Source organism: Callorhinchus milii, unplaced genomic scaffold (genome assembly GCF_018977255.1).
Source record: "Callorhinchus milii isolate IMCB2004 unplaced genomic scaffold, IMCB_Cmil_1.0 Scaffold2, whole genome shotgun sequence".
NCBI classification, from domain to species: Eukaryota; Metazoa; Chordata; class Chondrichthyes; order Chimaeriformes; family Callorhinchidae; genus Callorhinchus; species Callorhinchus milii.
The window spans coordinates 103,596,077-103,609,088 of NW_024704743.1; the positions used below are offsets into that span (position 1 = coordinate 103,596,077).

Genomic DNA, 13,012 nt, shown 5'->3' on the forward strand with positions numbered 1-13,012 from the left:
GGCTCTTTCTTCCCAGCCCTACATATTGGCTTAAAACTTCAAAGCACAATTGAAAGGGAAACTGAGCAGCAAAAGCGCAATTCCTTTTCTTAATCAGCCAACTTTCCACTTCCTGAAGTGTGTTTGACAACATTCCAGACACCCAAATGAACCAGTTATAGATGGGCTGGGAAATCCTGGCCAGGGCTGCTTGTAGTTTTTGCATCCACATTCAATCTCTCCAGCAAATGTGCTGTCAGTACACATCAAATATAGAATACAATTGATTAAAGATGACAAATTCTCCCCTTTTTGTAACTAGTTATTTTACAGGTCCGCTCAGGCCTATTATAAGAGCATCCACATTGGAACAAACTCTTCGATGATCCATCATGGAACCAATATTTCTTTCCAGGGGTTCTGCAAAGCTAACTGTATATCACATCCTGTTGTCAGTGGAATGGAATAGTGAAAAAGCACCACACAATCCCATTTCTGAAAATGGAGTATTACTTTTCATTTGGAAGGGTTTCTTGTAAGAGCAAGAACTGGTAGCCCTATTAATAGACATACGATTGATAGGAAATGGGGCAACTGAGTCAGAGGGTTTAACAAACAGTGGGACTTTCCAATTACAGTCTCAGCTAATATTGCAATACATTACCCAGGGTGCTGTCGGACGTGCCATCCTTCAAAAGAGATATTAAACTGACGCCCCATCTGTCTGTTTAGATGGACATTAAATATCCTGTGGTACTATTCAAAAATAGAAAAGGGAATTTCTCCCAGTGTCCTGATCAACAATCTTCCAGATGAAATTAGACATTTCACTTCCTAGTTATTTGGGGGATATTGCTGTGCGTGTTCATGTTGTTGTGTTCACCTATAAATACATAATCACTGCACTTTACAATTCCTGTGTAATTCATCTAAAGTTCATTGAGACATCTCAAAACATGATAAGGTACCATATTGAATGCAATGATTATTGTTATTATTAGAATTGTGCAGCAAAAAACTTGCTTTTCTCTACGTATATTGACAAGGATTTCGTAAGATCCACCTGGACAAAATCAAGCAGAGATATGCAGTCAATCATATCCTAAATTTCAACGACATAATGCACAGTCACTACACTTTACACTAAGTTTTGTGAAGCACTCTGAAATGTCCTTCCAGGATGAAAGGCAGAATATTAATTGCAAGGATGATCATTGTTTTTGTTAGATTATTGAGTTGCTAATTTTGTACAGGATCAAGAGCAAACATTGACATTTCATTCTGGAGATTCAGTCACATTCCCCTGTGCCACTCTTGGTATACTGTACTGTGTGGGATCTCTCAACAGGAGCTCCGCTCCATTAATGAGCTACAGATAATAATAATCCTTGCATTTGATATAATGCTTTTCACGTTTTCTAGATGGCTCAAAGCACTTCACAGAATATACTGTAAAGTGAATTGACTCTATATTTGTGGGTGAAACGTGGCAGCCAATTGTGCACAACAGTGTCCCCCAAACAAACGTGGATTGAAGTGACCAATTTATTATTGCTTTTTGTTTTCTTGAGGGATTATTATCAGGTGTGTGGAATAAGGAAACTTGTCCAAGGTTTTGCCCTGCTGGGAATCAAACCCAGGTCTCTCGCTTGTAAGACGAGTGCTCCAACCACTGAGCTACAGGACTCCACAAAGATCTCCGAGAAGAAGGAAAATATAAATTTTGTCACCAATTATGAAAGAACATTAAAAGCAAATCCACCAAAAATTACTTGTAATTATCTTTTCCAAACATTGTAAAAGATTGCTTGCCTGGGAATCAGTGTCAACTATATAAAGTAAGAAATATTAAAGTTTCACTTTTTTGTAACTAAGGAACTATTCACAATCATAAAGTGACTGCAAATAATTTTAACATGAAATTCATTTCATGCAACATAACTAACTGGGTGAAATAATTTCATCTGCTTTCTAAAACCAAACAGATTGGCCAAGATAAACACAGTGAACAGCAAGTACATGCATTGGTTATATTTCAGTCTTAATGTACTTGGCAATTTTATTTTGGAACTAAATTTATTTCATCTATTTTATCATGATCAAATCTAGAAATGACATTCTTCAGAGAAAATTATGCCTATATTTCTTAACAGTACTCTGAATTTTTTTTGAATTTCTTTAATAACCTTTTGAAGGATTGTACGGATTCTATAAATGTAGCAGCCTGAAACTGCAAACATGATTACCTCTGACAACACAGCAAGGGCATGCTGATCAGCTACCAGCAGCTGCTTGTTATCAGTCTATCAATTAATGTCTGTCCATAGTGATAAAAAGGTATTGAATTATTAATAATTCTTGCATGTGATATATCTGCAAAACATAATATTGATAATGTGGTCACTCAATCTGAAACTGTTTGTGGGGCACTACTGGGCACAATTGCCACATTTCACCCACAAAATTCACTTTACATTATATTCTGTGAAGCGCTTTGAGACGTTTCAACAAGGTAATAAGCAGCTGCATCAAATGCAAGGATTATTATTATTTCATGTAAGGAGGCCATCTTAAAGCTCTTCAGGGAAGTGTGAGATCATCCACCATGGACCTAATATTTTCTTAATGGGGAGAAATTAAAAACTGTGGAGGAGCAAAGAGATTTGGGTGTCTATATTCACGAATCACTAAAAACTAGTTCCCAGTTGCAAAAAGTAATCAAAAAGGCGAATGGAATGTTGGCCCTTATCTCAAGGGGCCTGGAATACAAAAGGGGAAGAAATGATGCTTCAGCTGTATAGAGCATTAGTCAGATCTCCATCTGCAGACCTGTGTTCAGTTTTGGGCACCACACCTCAGGAAAGATATATTGGCCTGGAGGGGGTGCAGCGTAGGTTCACCAAATGTTACCAGGCCTAAAAGAGTTAAGTTACAAGGAAAGGCTGCGTAAACTTGATTTGTATTCCCTTGAGTTTAGAAGGTTGAGGGGTGATTTGATTGAGATATTTAAGATGATAAAGTGATTTGATAGGGTAGATACAGCGAAGCTACTTCCTCTGGTGGGGGAATCCAAAACAAGGGGACATAGTCTTAAAATTAGAACCAGGCCATTTAAGAGTGAAATCAGGAAAAAGAATTTCACTCAGAGGGTGGTACAAATCTGGAATTCTCTCCCCCAAAAGGCGGATGATGCTGGATCCATCCACACCTTCAAGAGTGAGGTTGATGGATTTTTGGACGGTCAGGGTATTAAGGGATATGGGGAGAAAGCGGGAAATTGGAATTGAAAGGATTAGTTGAGGTACAGATCAGCCATGATCTAATTAAGTGGTGGAACAGGCTCGAAGGGCTGAAAGACCGCCTCCTGTTCCTATGTTCCTATGTTCACAGGATTTGCTGTAAAGTGTTGTCACTGTGTATTTTGTAGGTGAATGTGGCAGACAATTTGCACAAAGCAACGACTCACAAACAGCCATGAAGTGAATGACCAACTTTATTTGGGGCTGTCTTTAAGGAGCTCCTGATTAGATGTGACAGCAAAGCACATATTTTTACATGAATCTTCCCACATGCCTTTTCATTTTCCAGACCTCTCAAGACCATTAGAATTCAGCACATAATCCATAATCACTTGTCAGGCCACAAAATCAACCTGTAAAACATTCTTTAATGAGGGAGGCAGACCCAGTTAACATCACAAAGCTGTCAGCAAAGTCTGAAATAATCTCAGTGCAGCTGCAGTTATTTTTGTGGATCAATGGTCCCACTCACACACAGAACGGCTTACCACATCTTATAAAAGGGAATGCACCTGGGCTTAGGTGCCAATGGCTAACAAGAAGCCAAGCATTCATTCACAAGGTCAATGCCTCTTTTGATACCAACAGCTGGGATTCCTCAGGAGTTATTTTTATTGTATCAGACACAACACTTATAGTTTTAGGTCCTTGTGGATTATAAGGCACTCATCAAAAACACACCAATTAACTGCACTCTTTTAGTACCTCCAATGAAACACCTGTATGATGGCAAGGAGATTGCTGATCTTTAAAAATATACCCATCTCATTTTCAAACCTCTCACATGGCCCAAATTAGTTGTTTTACGCTCCCCACATTGTCACAGATCGACTTAATTGTGTGATTTGCAGATATGAATGACAGCAGGGAGCAGTGCTTGATAGAATTCTGCACATAATTCAGTGTCTGGGGTTTTCCGAGACTGCAGAGTGCCGTTTAGCATCTTGTCAAATAAGATTGACAGGAAGGGGTGGCATTTAAATACTCTTCTGAGTAGGAGTAAAAAGAGTACTCTATCAAGTACATGGTTTTTGTGCATTAGAAGTCTCTGTCTAGAGATGAGACAATTGAGAGTAAACGTGGCGGAGCTGTTTAAGATGATGAAAGAATTCGATAAGATGGGGTTTAATAGGTTGTTTCCATTTGTTGGTTGGTCCAAAATAAGTAAATAAATATAAGACACCCAGTAGTACACATGAAAGAGAGTTTAGAGGAACTTCTTTATGCAGAGTACGGTGAGAACGGGAAACTCACCACCGGAAGATGTGGATCAAGTCATCAATGTATTTACAGGATACTTCATGCATACATGAGAGAGCAGAGATTAGGAGGGGAGGTTTGTGTAGAGTATAAGCTCCAGCATAGAATGGCCTCACTCTGTGTCCTATTATTCTGTGTAATTCTGTGCTATTCTAAGGGCTGTGGTCATTTGCAACTCCTGTAAGATTTTTAGAACATAAACAACAAACACAACAACAAAATTACATTTGTACAGCGCCTTTCACATTGGGAGGATGTCCCAAGGTGTTGGACAATCAATGTTTCGGACCCGAGCTGGGGGTCGGGATCAGGAAGGGTAGAGAGCAGGGGGGGAAGGAGGATGACTGAAGGCCCGGTCGAAGAGGAGGATCTTGAAGGAAACAAATGATAATATGAAAGTCATAAATGTTTTGGGATACTAGACTGCAAATATATTTATCTTACTTAAAAAGGTCAACGAGATGTTTCCCCAGCCTTAAGGAAGGCCTACTACAAACGGAAAAGTTTCTTAGATGCCAGAATGTATCTGCCACTTATTATGATGGCTGTATTGGGAACTGAAATAACAAAGGTAATGATAGAAACAAATTTGCAACCCCCGCCAAGTAAAATAACTTATGGCTCTGGGTGTTTTACCTGGGAGTTGGCTGCCTATTCTGGCCACACTGCACATTGATAAGAACAGAATTCTTAGCATCATGCTGTAGAAGTGAACCTTATGAGTCAATATTTCTCTTCCAAAGAAAACATTTGCATACTAAAATCAATTTTGACAATTCAGGGCAATGTTTTTCAGTGAACCAAAAATCACCAGTGCCAATCAAACTATTGTGTTGTGACTGGAACAGCAGCCAATATCGAGAATAGAGACCGAAATACAGTAGTGAAGTATTTATTTTCTACTCTTCTGTTTCCATGAAAAATGAAAGCTTATTTGCAGCCTGTATTTTGTGCATTATACATGTTTCAACAATAATAAGAATAATAAACGTTGCATTTGATATTGCAGTTTATTACATTATTGAAACAACTTAAAGCGTTTCACAGGATATATTTGAAGTGTAGTGACTGTGTATTTGTAGGCGAACGTGACAAGCAATTTACAGCAACAGAAAAATGAGTTAATCATTCCAACGTGTTTATTATCTATCTGATATTCAATTCTCAATTTCAGTCTCTGCATAAGCTATAGGTCCATTCCCACCAAGATTGAATGATTGGCCCCGATATGAATAGAACTGAGTGATTCTTCACCAAGAGAAGAAACGTTTGTGTCATGTGTTGCAATTAATTACATTATATTCCATTTTTTACCAAGGTAAGATGCTTTTTAATTTGCTCTTGAATAAGGGAACTCTTATGCAACCAATGGCAGATGGCAGATGTGCATTGAAAGCTTGCAGGAGTGAATGTTTAATAATATTCCTTGCATTTGATATTGTGTCTTATCATATTATTGAAAAGTCTCACAGCACTTCACTGGATTTACTATAAAGGTATATTTATTTCAGACTGAATTTGTAGGCAAACACAGCTGATTTTCACAGCAATGTCCCACAAAGTTATGAAGTGAAGATTTGGAGGATTTGGGCTTGGATAAACGTATAAACTTCCCTCTCTTTTCAAATAGTGCCATTGGATTTTTAGCACTAGATAGGCAGACACAAGTTTGGTTAAATGTCTCCTCTGAACAACAACACCTCTGAAACTGCAGCACACCTGCAGCACTGCACTGCAGAGTCAGCCTAGACTTTTATCTCAAAGTCTCAAAGTGGTTCTTGAACTCACAATCTTCTGACTTGGAGACTAGGGTACAATCAACTAAGCCAGGCTGCTTGGCTTGTGCATGTTGTTATATAGAATCTTAGAGAGTTTACAGCATAGAAGTAGGTGGCTCAGCCCATTGTGAATGCCAGAGCTAGCTCCCCATAACTGTATCGCAGTACTATATGTACAATTAAAATATGTATACGTGCAATTTTATAATTCAATTACAATTTTTTCTAAATATGTAGCAATAAATTTGTTTCACTCATGGACGGGAGCAAGATACCTCTTTGGTGTTCAATATATTAGAATCACAGAAAATTTATGGCACAAAGCAAGTTATTTGGCCCATTATGACTCTATTTGCTGTTCCACTGCTCTATCTTCATACCTGTTAATACAGTAAACTCCTCATAACTCATCACTCCAAGGGAAAAGGGCTCAGTGACAAGTTACCCGGAATGGCTTGTTAGGCATATACATATATACATATATGTATATATAAATACATGAATAAATGCAGCCGGGATATTGACAGCATGAAGACTTAAGCAGTAGTGACATGTTAAGCCAGGGTTGAGTCAGAAGAAATTTATTGTTTCTCTCTATGTAAAAATAATTTCTTCCAATTTCCATCTGTTTTAATGTTAGTGACAGTTTATGTACTTTTGTTAATGTCTTGCTCATCAGTGGAAATAGTCTTTCTCCATTTATGCTATCAACCCTCTTCCTAATTTTGAAAACATCTATTAATATTAATCCTGACATTTGATAGTTTATCTGGATGATTATTGGGATGTCAGCTTCTTTGAATTGAACTGCATCTTCAAAGACCTACATGTGGCTTGAACCTAAAACTTTTCTGAATCAGAGATGAGCGAGCTATCAACTGAACGAGACTGACACCTAGATCCATCTTTAAAGTTCTCTACTCGAAAGAAAGCCACTCTAACTTGGCAAGTCTCACATAAATATAATTTCTTAGTACTGGTACTATACTAATGCTATCAATTGGGTAAGATCTATACCTACCACAGGAGACTGTATGAGATTAAGGAGCAAACCTGCTCTGCTGTGATTGGGTTGGAGGATCAATATTAATTTGTTAGAGTAGACAATAACAGACGATATAATTCCAGTTAATATATCTATAAAGTACTATGAACTGAGTAAAAAGTTAAAGATCACTTTAAATTTGCTATTGGCAATATTGATCAGATCAGATTGGGCTCCTCAGTCTTGAAAGGAGACATGCTAGAGGGGATTTCATACAGGTATATACGATTTTAAATAGTATTGGGAAATCAAACCCAGAATAATACTTTAATATGCTTAGAAACAAGAAAAACAACAAATTTACATTTGTATAGCGCCTTCACATCGGGAGGACGTCCCAAGGCGCTGGACAATTAATGTTTCAAGCCTGAGCTAGGGGTCAGAATTGGGGAAGGTAAAGGACAGGGGGGGAAGGAAGTTGACCAAAGTCACTGTCGAAGAGGAGGGTCTTGAGACGGGTCTTGAAGGAGGCAAGAGAGGGGTTGAGGCAGAGGAACTATGGAATGGAGTTCGAGAAAGTGGGGATAGAGTGGCAGAAGGCCACTGGTGGGGCAGGCAAGATGGGGATGTGAAGCAGGCCGGAGCCCTCTGAGTGGAGGGAGCAGCAGGTTGATAGAGGATTAGAAGGTTGCAGAGGTAGGGGGAGCAAGGCCATGGAGGGCTTTAAAGGTGAGGATCAAGATCTTGAACTGTATTCTATGTATGATGGGAAGTCAGAGGGGTCAGGTGAGGATGGGGTTGATAGGGTCTAGGTGCCTGATGCAGGAGAGGACGTGGGCTGCTGAGTTCTGGATGATCTGTAGCCTATGGAGGGAGGAGTTGGGGAGGACAACAAACAGGAGTTTGCGTTGTTGAGCCTGGATATTATGAATGCGTGTATGAGAGTCTCGGCAGTCTACGGTGTGAGACAATGGCGGAGTCGGGTGATGTTGCGGAGGTGGGGGAAGGCAGAGCGGGACATGCACAGATGTGGGGTAGGAAGGAGAGTTGTGGGTCAAACAAGATGCCAAGGTTCCAGACTGGTTTAGTAAGGTGGAATGTGCATCTTTGGATGGTGATGCTGTAGTTCAGGACATATGTGCATGCGACCGCCAGGAAGGTGGAAGGCAAACTAGATGAACTTTGGTCTTTTTTCATCTAGCATTTCTTATGTACTTAAAAGTTGTTGTTGTTATTGCCTCTATATCAAATGCAATTATTACAAGTGCTTCGTTTCTATGGGTATTGAGGCTTTGTTTGCCTTTTCAAGTAGACATTAAAGATGAGATCTTGTGATCTCTTGGATGTTAAACATCTAACTGGAATAAGAAGAGATTCTACAGCCCTGTCCAACAACTCTCCAGATTAATTGTTCGTTCAACTCATCGCTCTTTGTGGGACTTTGCGTGTGCAAAATGGCTGTCGCAATTACGTACACAAACAGTCAATACACTTGACGGTAATTACCTTTGAAGTGCTTTAAGATGGTTCAACATGATAAAATGCTATAAAATTGCAAGTTCTTGCTTTCTTTTAATCTCAGTAGGAACAATTCGATGTTTATGTCCCTTCCTTACTGGTCCATCTGGCAGATTCTCAAAGATTGCTGACTGCTGCAGTTGCAAACTTGCCTGCTGGTTCATGCTGATATCAGCCTATTGGTTACTTTGCTGAGTAAACTTACTGTTACCAGAAAACTTGCTCTCCCCATTCCCTACTTTTTCTCTTCCATCTGAACAAGTTGTTCCCACCATTATAAGTCACTGTTGTTAGTTTGGTAGAGTAAGCTCCTGGGACGGTTCAGTAGTACATCTCTCTCAGGAGACCAGCCTGCAGTGCTGGATCTAGGCTTGTCTTGGATATATATATTGTAGGCACTGAAGTGTGTGTTAATTTCAGTTGATGTAGCATCTTTCATGTCAGGAGAATATCTCAAACTGCTTCACAGGATTTACTGTAAAATATAGTTACTGTATTTTGGAGGTGATAATAAAGGGAGGAGAAAGAATGTTTAACATATATGTAGGGAGGAGCAAGATAGGGTATTTTCCAGCAGCAATGATCACAAATTCACCAACATTTGTTGGTAAACTAGAGAAAAACAAGATAGAGTGCAATGGAGCAAGAGATGGCAAAAGGTTCACACTCAGATTACAAACATTTTAGAACACATTAGAATATACAGCACAGAAACAGGCTGTTCGGCCCAACTGGTCTATGCTGTGTTTATGCTCCACATGAGCCTCCACCTGCCTTCCTCAACTAAGCCTTCAAGCATAACCTTCTATTCCTTTCTACCTCATGTACCTATCTAGCTTTCCCTTAAATACATCTATGCTATTTGCCTCAACAACTCCTTGTGGTAGCATGTTCCACATTCCTACTATTCTCTGTGTGAAGAAATTTCTTCTAACTTCCCTATTTGATCTACTTGTGACTATTTTATATTGATGGTCCCTGGTTTTGGTTTTGGTCTCCCCCACAAATGGGAACATTTTCCCTATGTCTACCCTATCAAAACCTTTCATCATTTTAAAGACCTCTATCAGGTCACTCCTTACCCTCCTCTCTTCAAGAGAAACAAGTCCAAGCGTAGATATAACCTCTTAGTTCTGGGATAATCTATGTGCATCTCGTTTGCACCCTCTCCAGTGCCTCTACATCCCTTCTATAATGTGGAGACCAGAACCGTACACAGTGTTCTAAGTGTGGTCTAACCAAGATTCTATAGAAGTTTACCATAACTTCCCTGCTTTTCATTTCTAGCCCTCTAGAAATGAACCCCAATGCCTGGTTTGCACTTTTTATGGCCTTATTGCATTGCTACTTTTAATGAATTGGTACCCCTAGATCCCTCTACCCCATTTAGGATTTTATTTTCCAGGATGTATGTGACTTCTTTATTCCTTCTACCAAAATGTACCACCTCACACTTTTCTACATTGAAATGTATTTGTTTTCTTGTACTTTATCTAGGAGTGCAAGAGAACAACATCAAAATTACATTTGTATAGCACCTTTCACGTCAAGATATTACTAGATATAAAAACACTATCCAGGTCATGAACCTCATAGAAAAGTAAAATTTGCTGGGAGGAAAATATGTGCCACAAATATAGTAAAAAATAATTTCTCTAAAGTAGCTGTAGCAGAAGAAGAGATATGAGCAATCCATTCAAAGGAGAGCGAACTCAAGAACAATAATGGAAGTGGCTATAGGGTGGGAGGACTCCTGCCTACACTGACCTGTTGCTGAGCAGCCTGGAGGCTGAGGCGGCTTCACAGCAAGTACGTCTATTTGCTGAGGGAGAGGGATGGACTGCACATTCCATTCCAACAACCTATCTCTGGGATTTCCATGTGTAGGCTGACCAAAAAAATAGCTAGGCATCTGAGCTTGGGGGTGGGAGCCGAAGAGGGGGGAGAGGGGAATGATGCCAAGAAGTAAGTTGAAATGGGCTTTGAACTTGGGGAGAGAGGTGGCAAGTCAGAGGGACTCCAGGATGGAGTTCCAGTGAACAGACGCAGAATGCCACGAATGAAATGACAAACACTACTGTTCTGATTTCAAAACTTAGGGTAAAACTCCCTCTGCTCAGCTAACATTGGGTTGCCTCATGTTTCCCGCCTGAACAGCCCCAACATCTGGGGCGAGCTTTCAGCCATTCTGCCTCCACACTGTGGAACTTTACCCCAGAGTTTCTCTGACTCACCACTTTCCTCCTTACCATTAACTCCTGCCTTGAAACCTATCTTTTCAACTTCACTTTTGGCCACTTTAGCTCGACCAACCCCCCCAATACCACCTCCCTCCTCCCAACTCATGTTCCTATTCAGCTGTGTGTGTTTGCGGGACATTGCTGTGGGCAAAACTGGCTGGCACGTCTTGTGAATCACTTTGGGACAACAACCTGACATGAAAGATGGTATACCAAATGCAAGGATTATCATTATTATAAATAGAATCTTTTGTTGAAGTTTACATAGTCAAAGCATGTTTTGATTTGGGTGAATTTGACATACAAAAGGATCAATTTTTCAGATTGTTATCTACATGAATTAAATGTCAAATATCACATAGGAGAATTTGTTAAAATCTTAAATAATTTTCAGTTTGACATAAAAACTAAACTATGTTTCTAATAATTACCTTTGGGACTTATTATGTATGATCAATAAGGACAAGCGGTTGCACGGACCGCAGTGTTGGTTTTGTCAAGTGATTGTAGTGTCATCCACTATTCCATGTGCCTTCAAGGTGTATCTGACTGCTGTGACCCGTTCTTTTAGCTGTTTAGTATAGTGCCTAGGATGCCCTTTTGACTTCTGTGGTCAGATTGTGACTGTTCTGTCAACCCCACATTCAGTGTTCTCTTTAAGGCTTTTTGACATTTTGAGTCAAAATGACATGTCAAGCTGACCACTGGCCATTTTTCCTTGGAAGAAGCTTCGTCAATGCTGAACTGCCGGAATGTGTAAGAGGCATATTTTTTAGACCTTAAGGCCAATGACAACAATGAAACCCATTTGGACAATATTGTACAGTTAAGGTCATTTATGTTGAAGTTGTTTGACCTCCAAAATCTTGTTTACTATTCTTATGGCTCACTATCAATTATCCCCTTTGATATGGAATACATCTATCTGAGCTGGAAGTTGTAACAACAGGGAATCTGTGCTGCATTCTTTGATCCTTGCCTGTATTGTTAAACATTCTTTGATCTGCTTTAAACCATCTGTTGGTTTTCTTCATTGCGACGCTTCAAAGACTAACAAAAAGTATTCCATTTCTGAAAGAGATAATGTTTTTTACTCAGATTGCATTGCTGCTTCTCAGGCAAGCAGATATAGGCAATGAGCTCTGTTAGTCATGCACGACAAGCATACTGAAACACTTTGCAAGTTGGCCTGGATGTGTCCGAGAGAGTAGAGAAATAATTCAGTACTGTTAACAAAAGAGGAATGGAATCCCTGAATATATTAATAATAATCTGTGCCTTTATTATAGCACCTTATCAGCAAACAAACAAACAAATTACATTTGTATAGCGCCTTTCACAACAGGAGTATGCCCCAAGGTGCTGGACAGTTAGGGAACTGCACCCTAGCTGGTGGTTGGGATCAGGAGGGGTGGAGGGCGGGGAGGGTAGGATAGGAGGGTGACCAAAGGCATGGTCAAAGAGGAGGTTCTTGAGATGAGTCTTGAAGGAGGCAAGGGAAGGGGCGAGATGGAGGTGCTGTAGTATGGAGTTCCAGAGGGTAGCGGCAGAGAGGCTAAAGACCTGCCTGCCAATGGTGGGGCGGGTAAGACGGGGGACATGAAGCAGGCTAGAGCCCACTGACCGGAGGGAGCGAGGTTAGGAGATCACAGAGGTAGGCAGGAGCAAGGCCATGAAGAGCTTTGAAGGTGAGGAGCAGGATCTTGAACTGTATCTTCTGAGTGATGGGAAACCAGTGGAGCTGGGAGAGGATGGGGGTGATAGGGTTGTGGAGCCTGGTGCAGGAGAGGGCTGCAGAGTTCTAGATGATTTGCAGCCTGCAGAGGGAGGAATTGGGGAGGCCGACAAGCAGGGAATTTGCGTAGTTTGCCTGGATGTGATGAATGGGTGGATGAGAGTCTTGGTGACCTATGGTGAGAGACAGTGGTGGAGTCGGGCAATGTTGTGGAGGTG

The 13,012-nt window shown here is 40.3% G+C and overlaps 1 non-coding gene across 1 annotated transcript; it reads right to left on the reverse strand.

The window, feature by feature from the left end:
- Positions 1-1,594: 1,594 nt before the first annotated feature.
- On the reverse strand, positions 1,595-1,666 carry trnav-uac. Its single transcript has one exon. It is a non-coding gene; the product is annotated as a tRNA-Val (tRNA).
- Between the last annotated feature and the right edge of the window lie 11,346 nt (positions 1,667-13,012).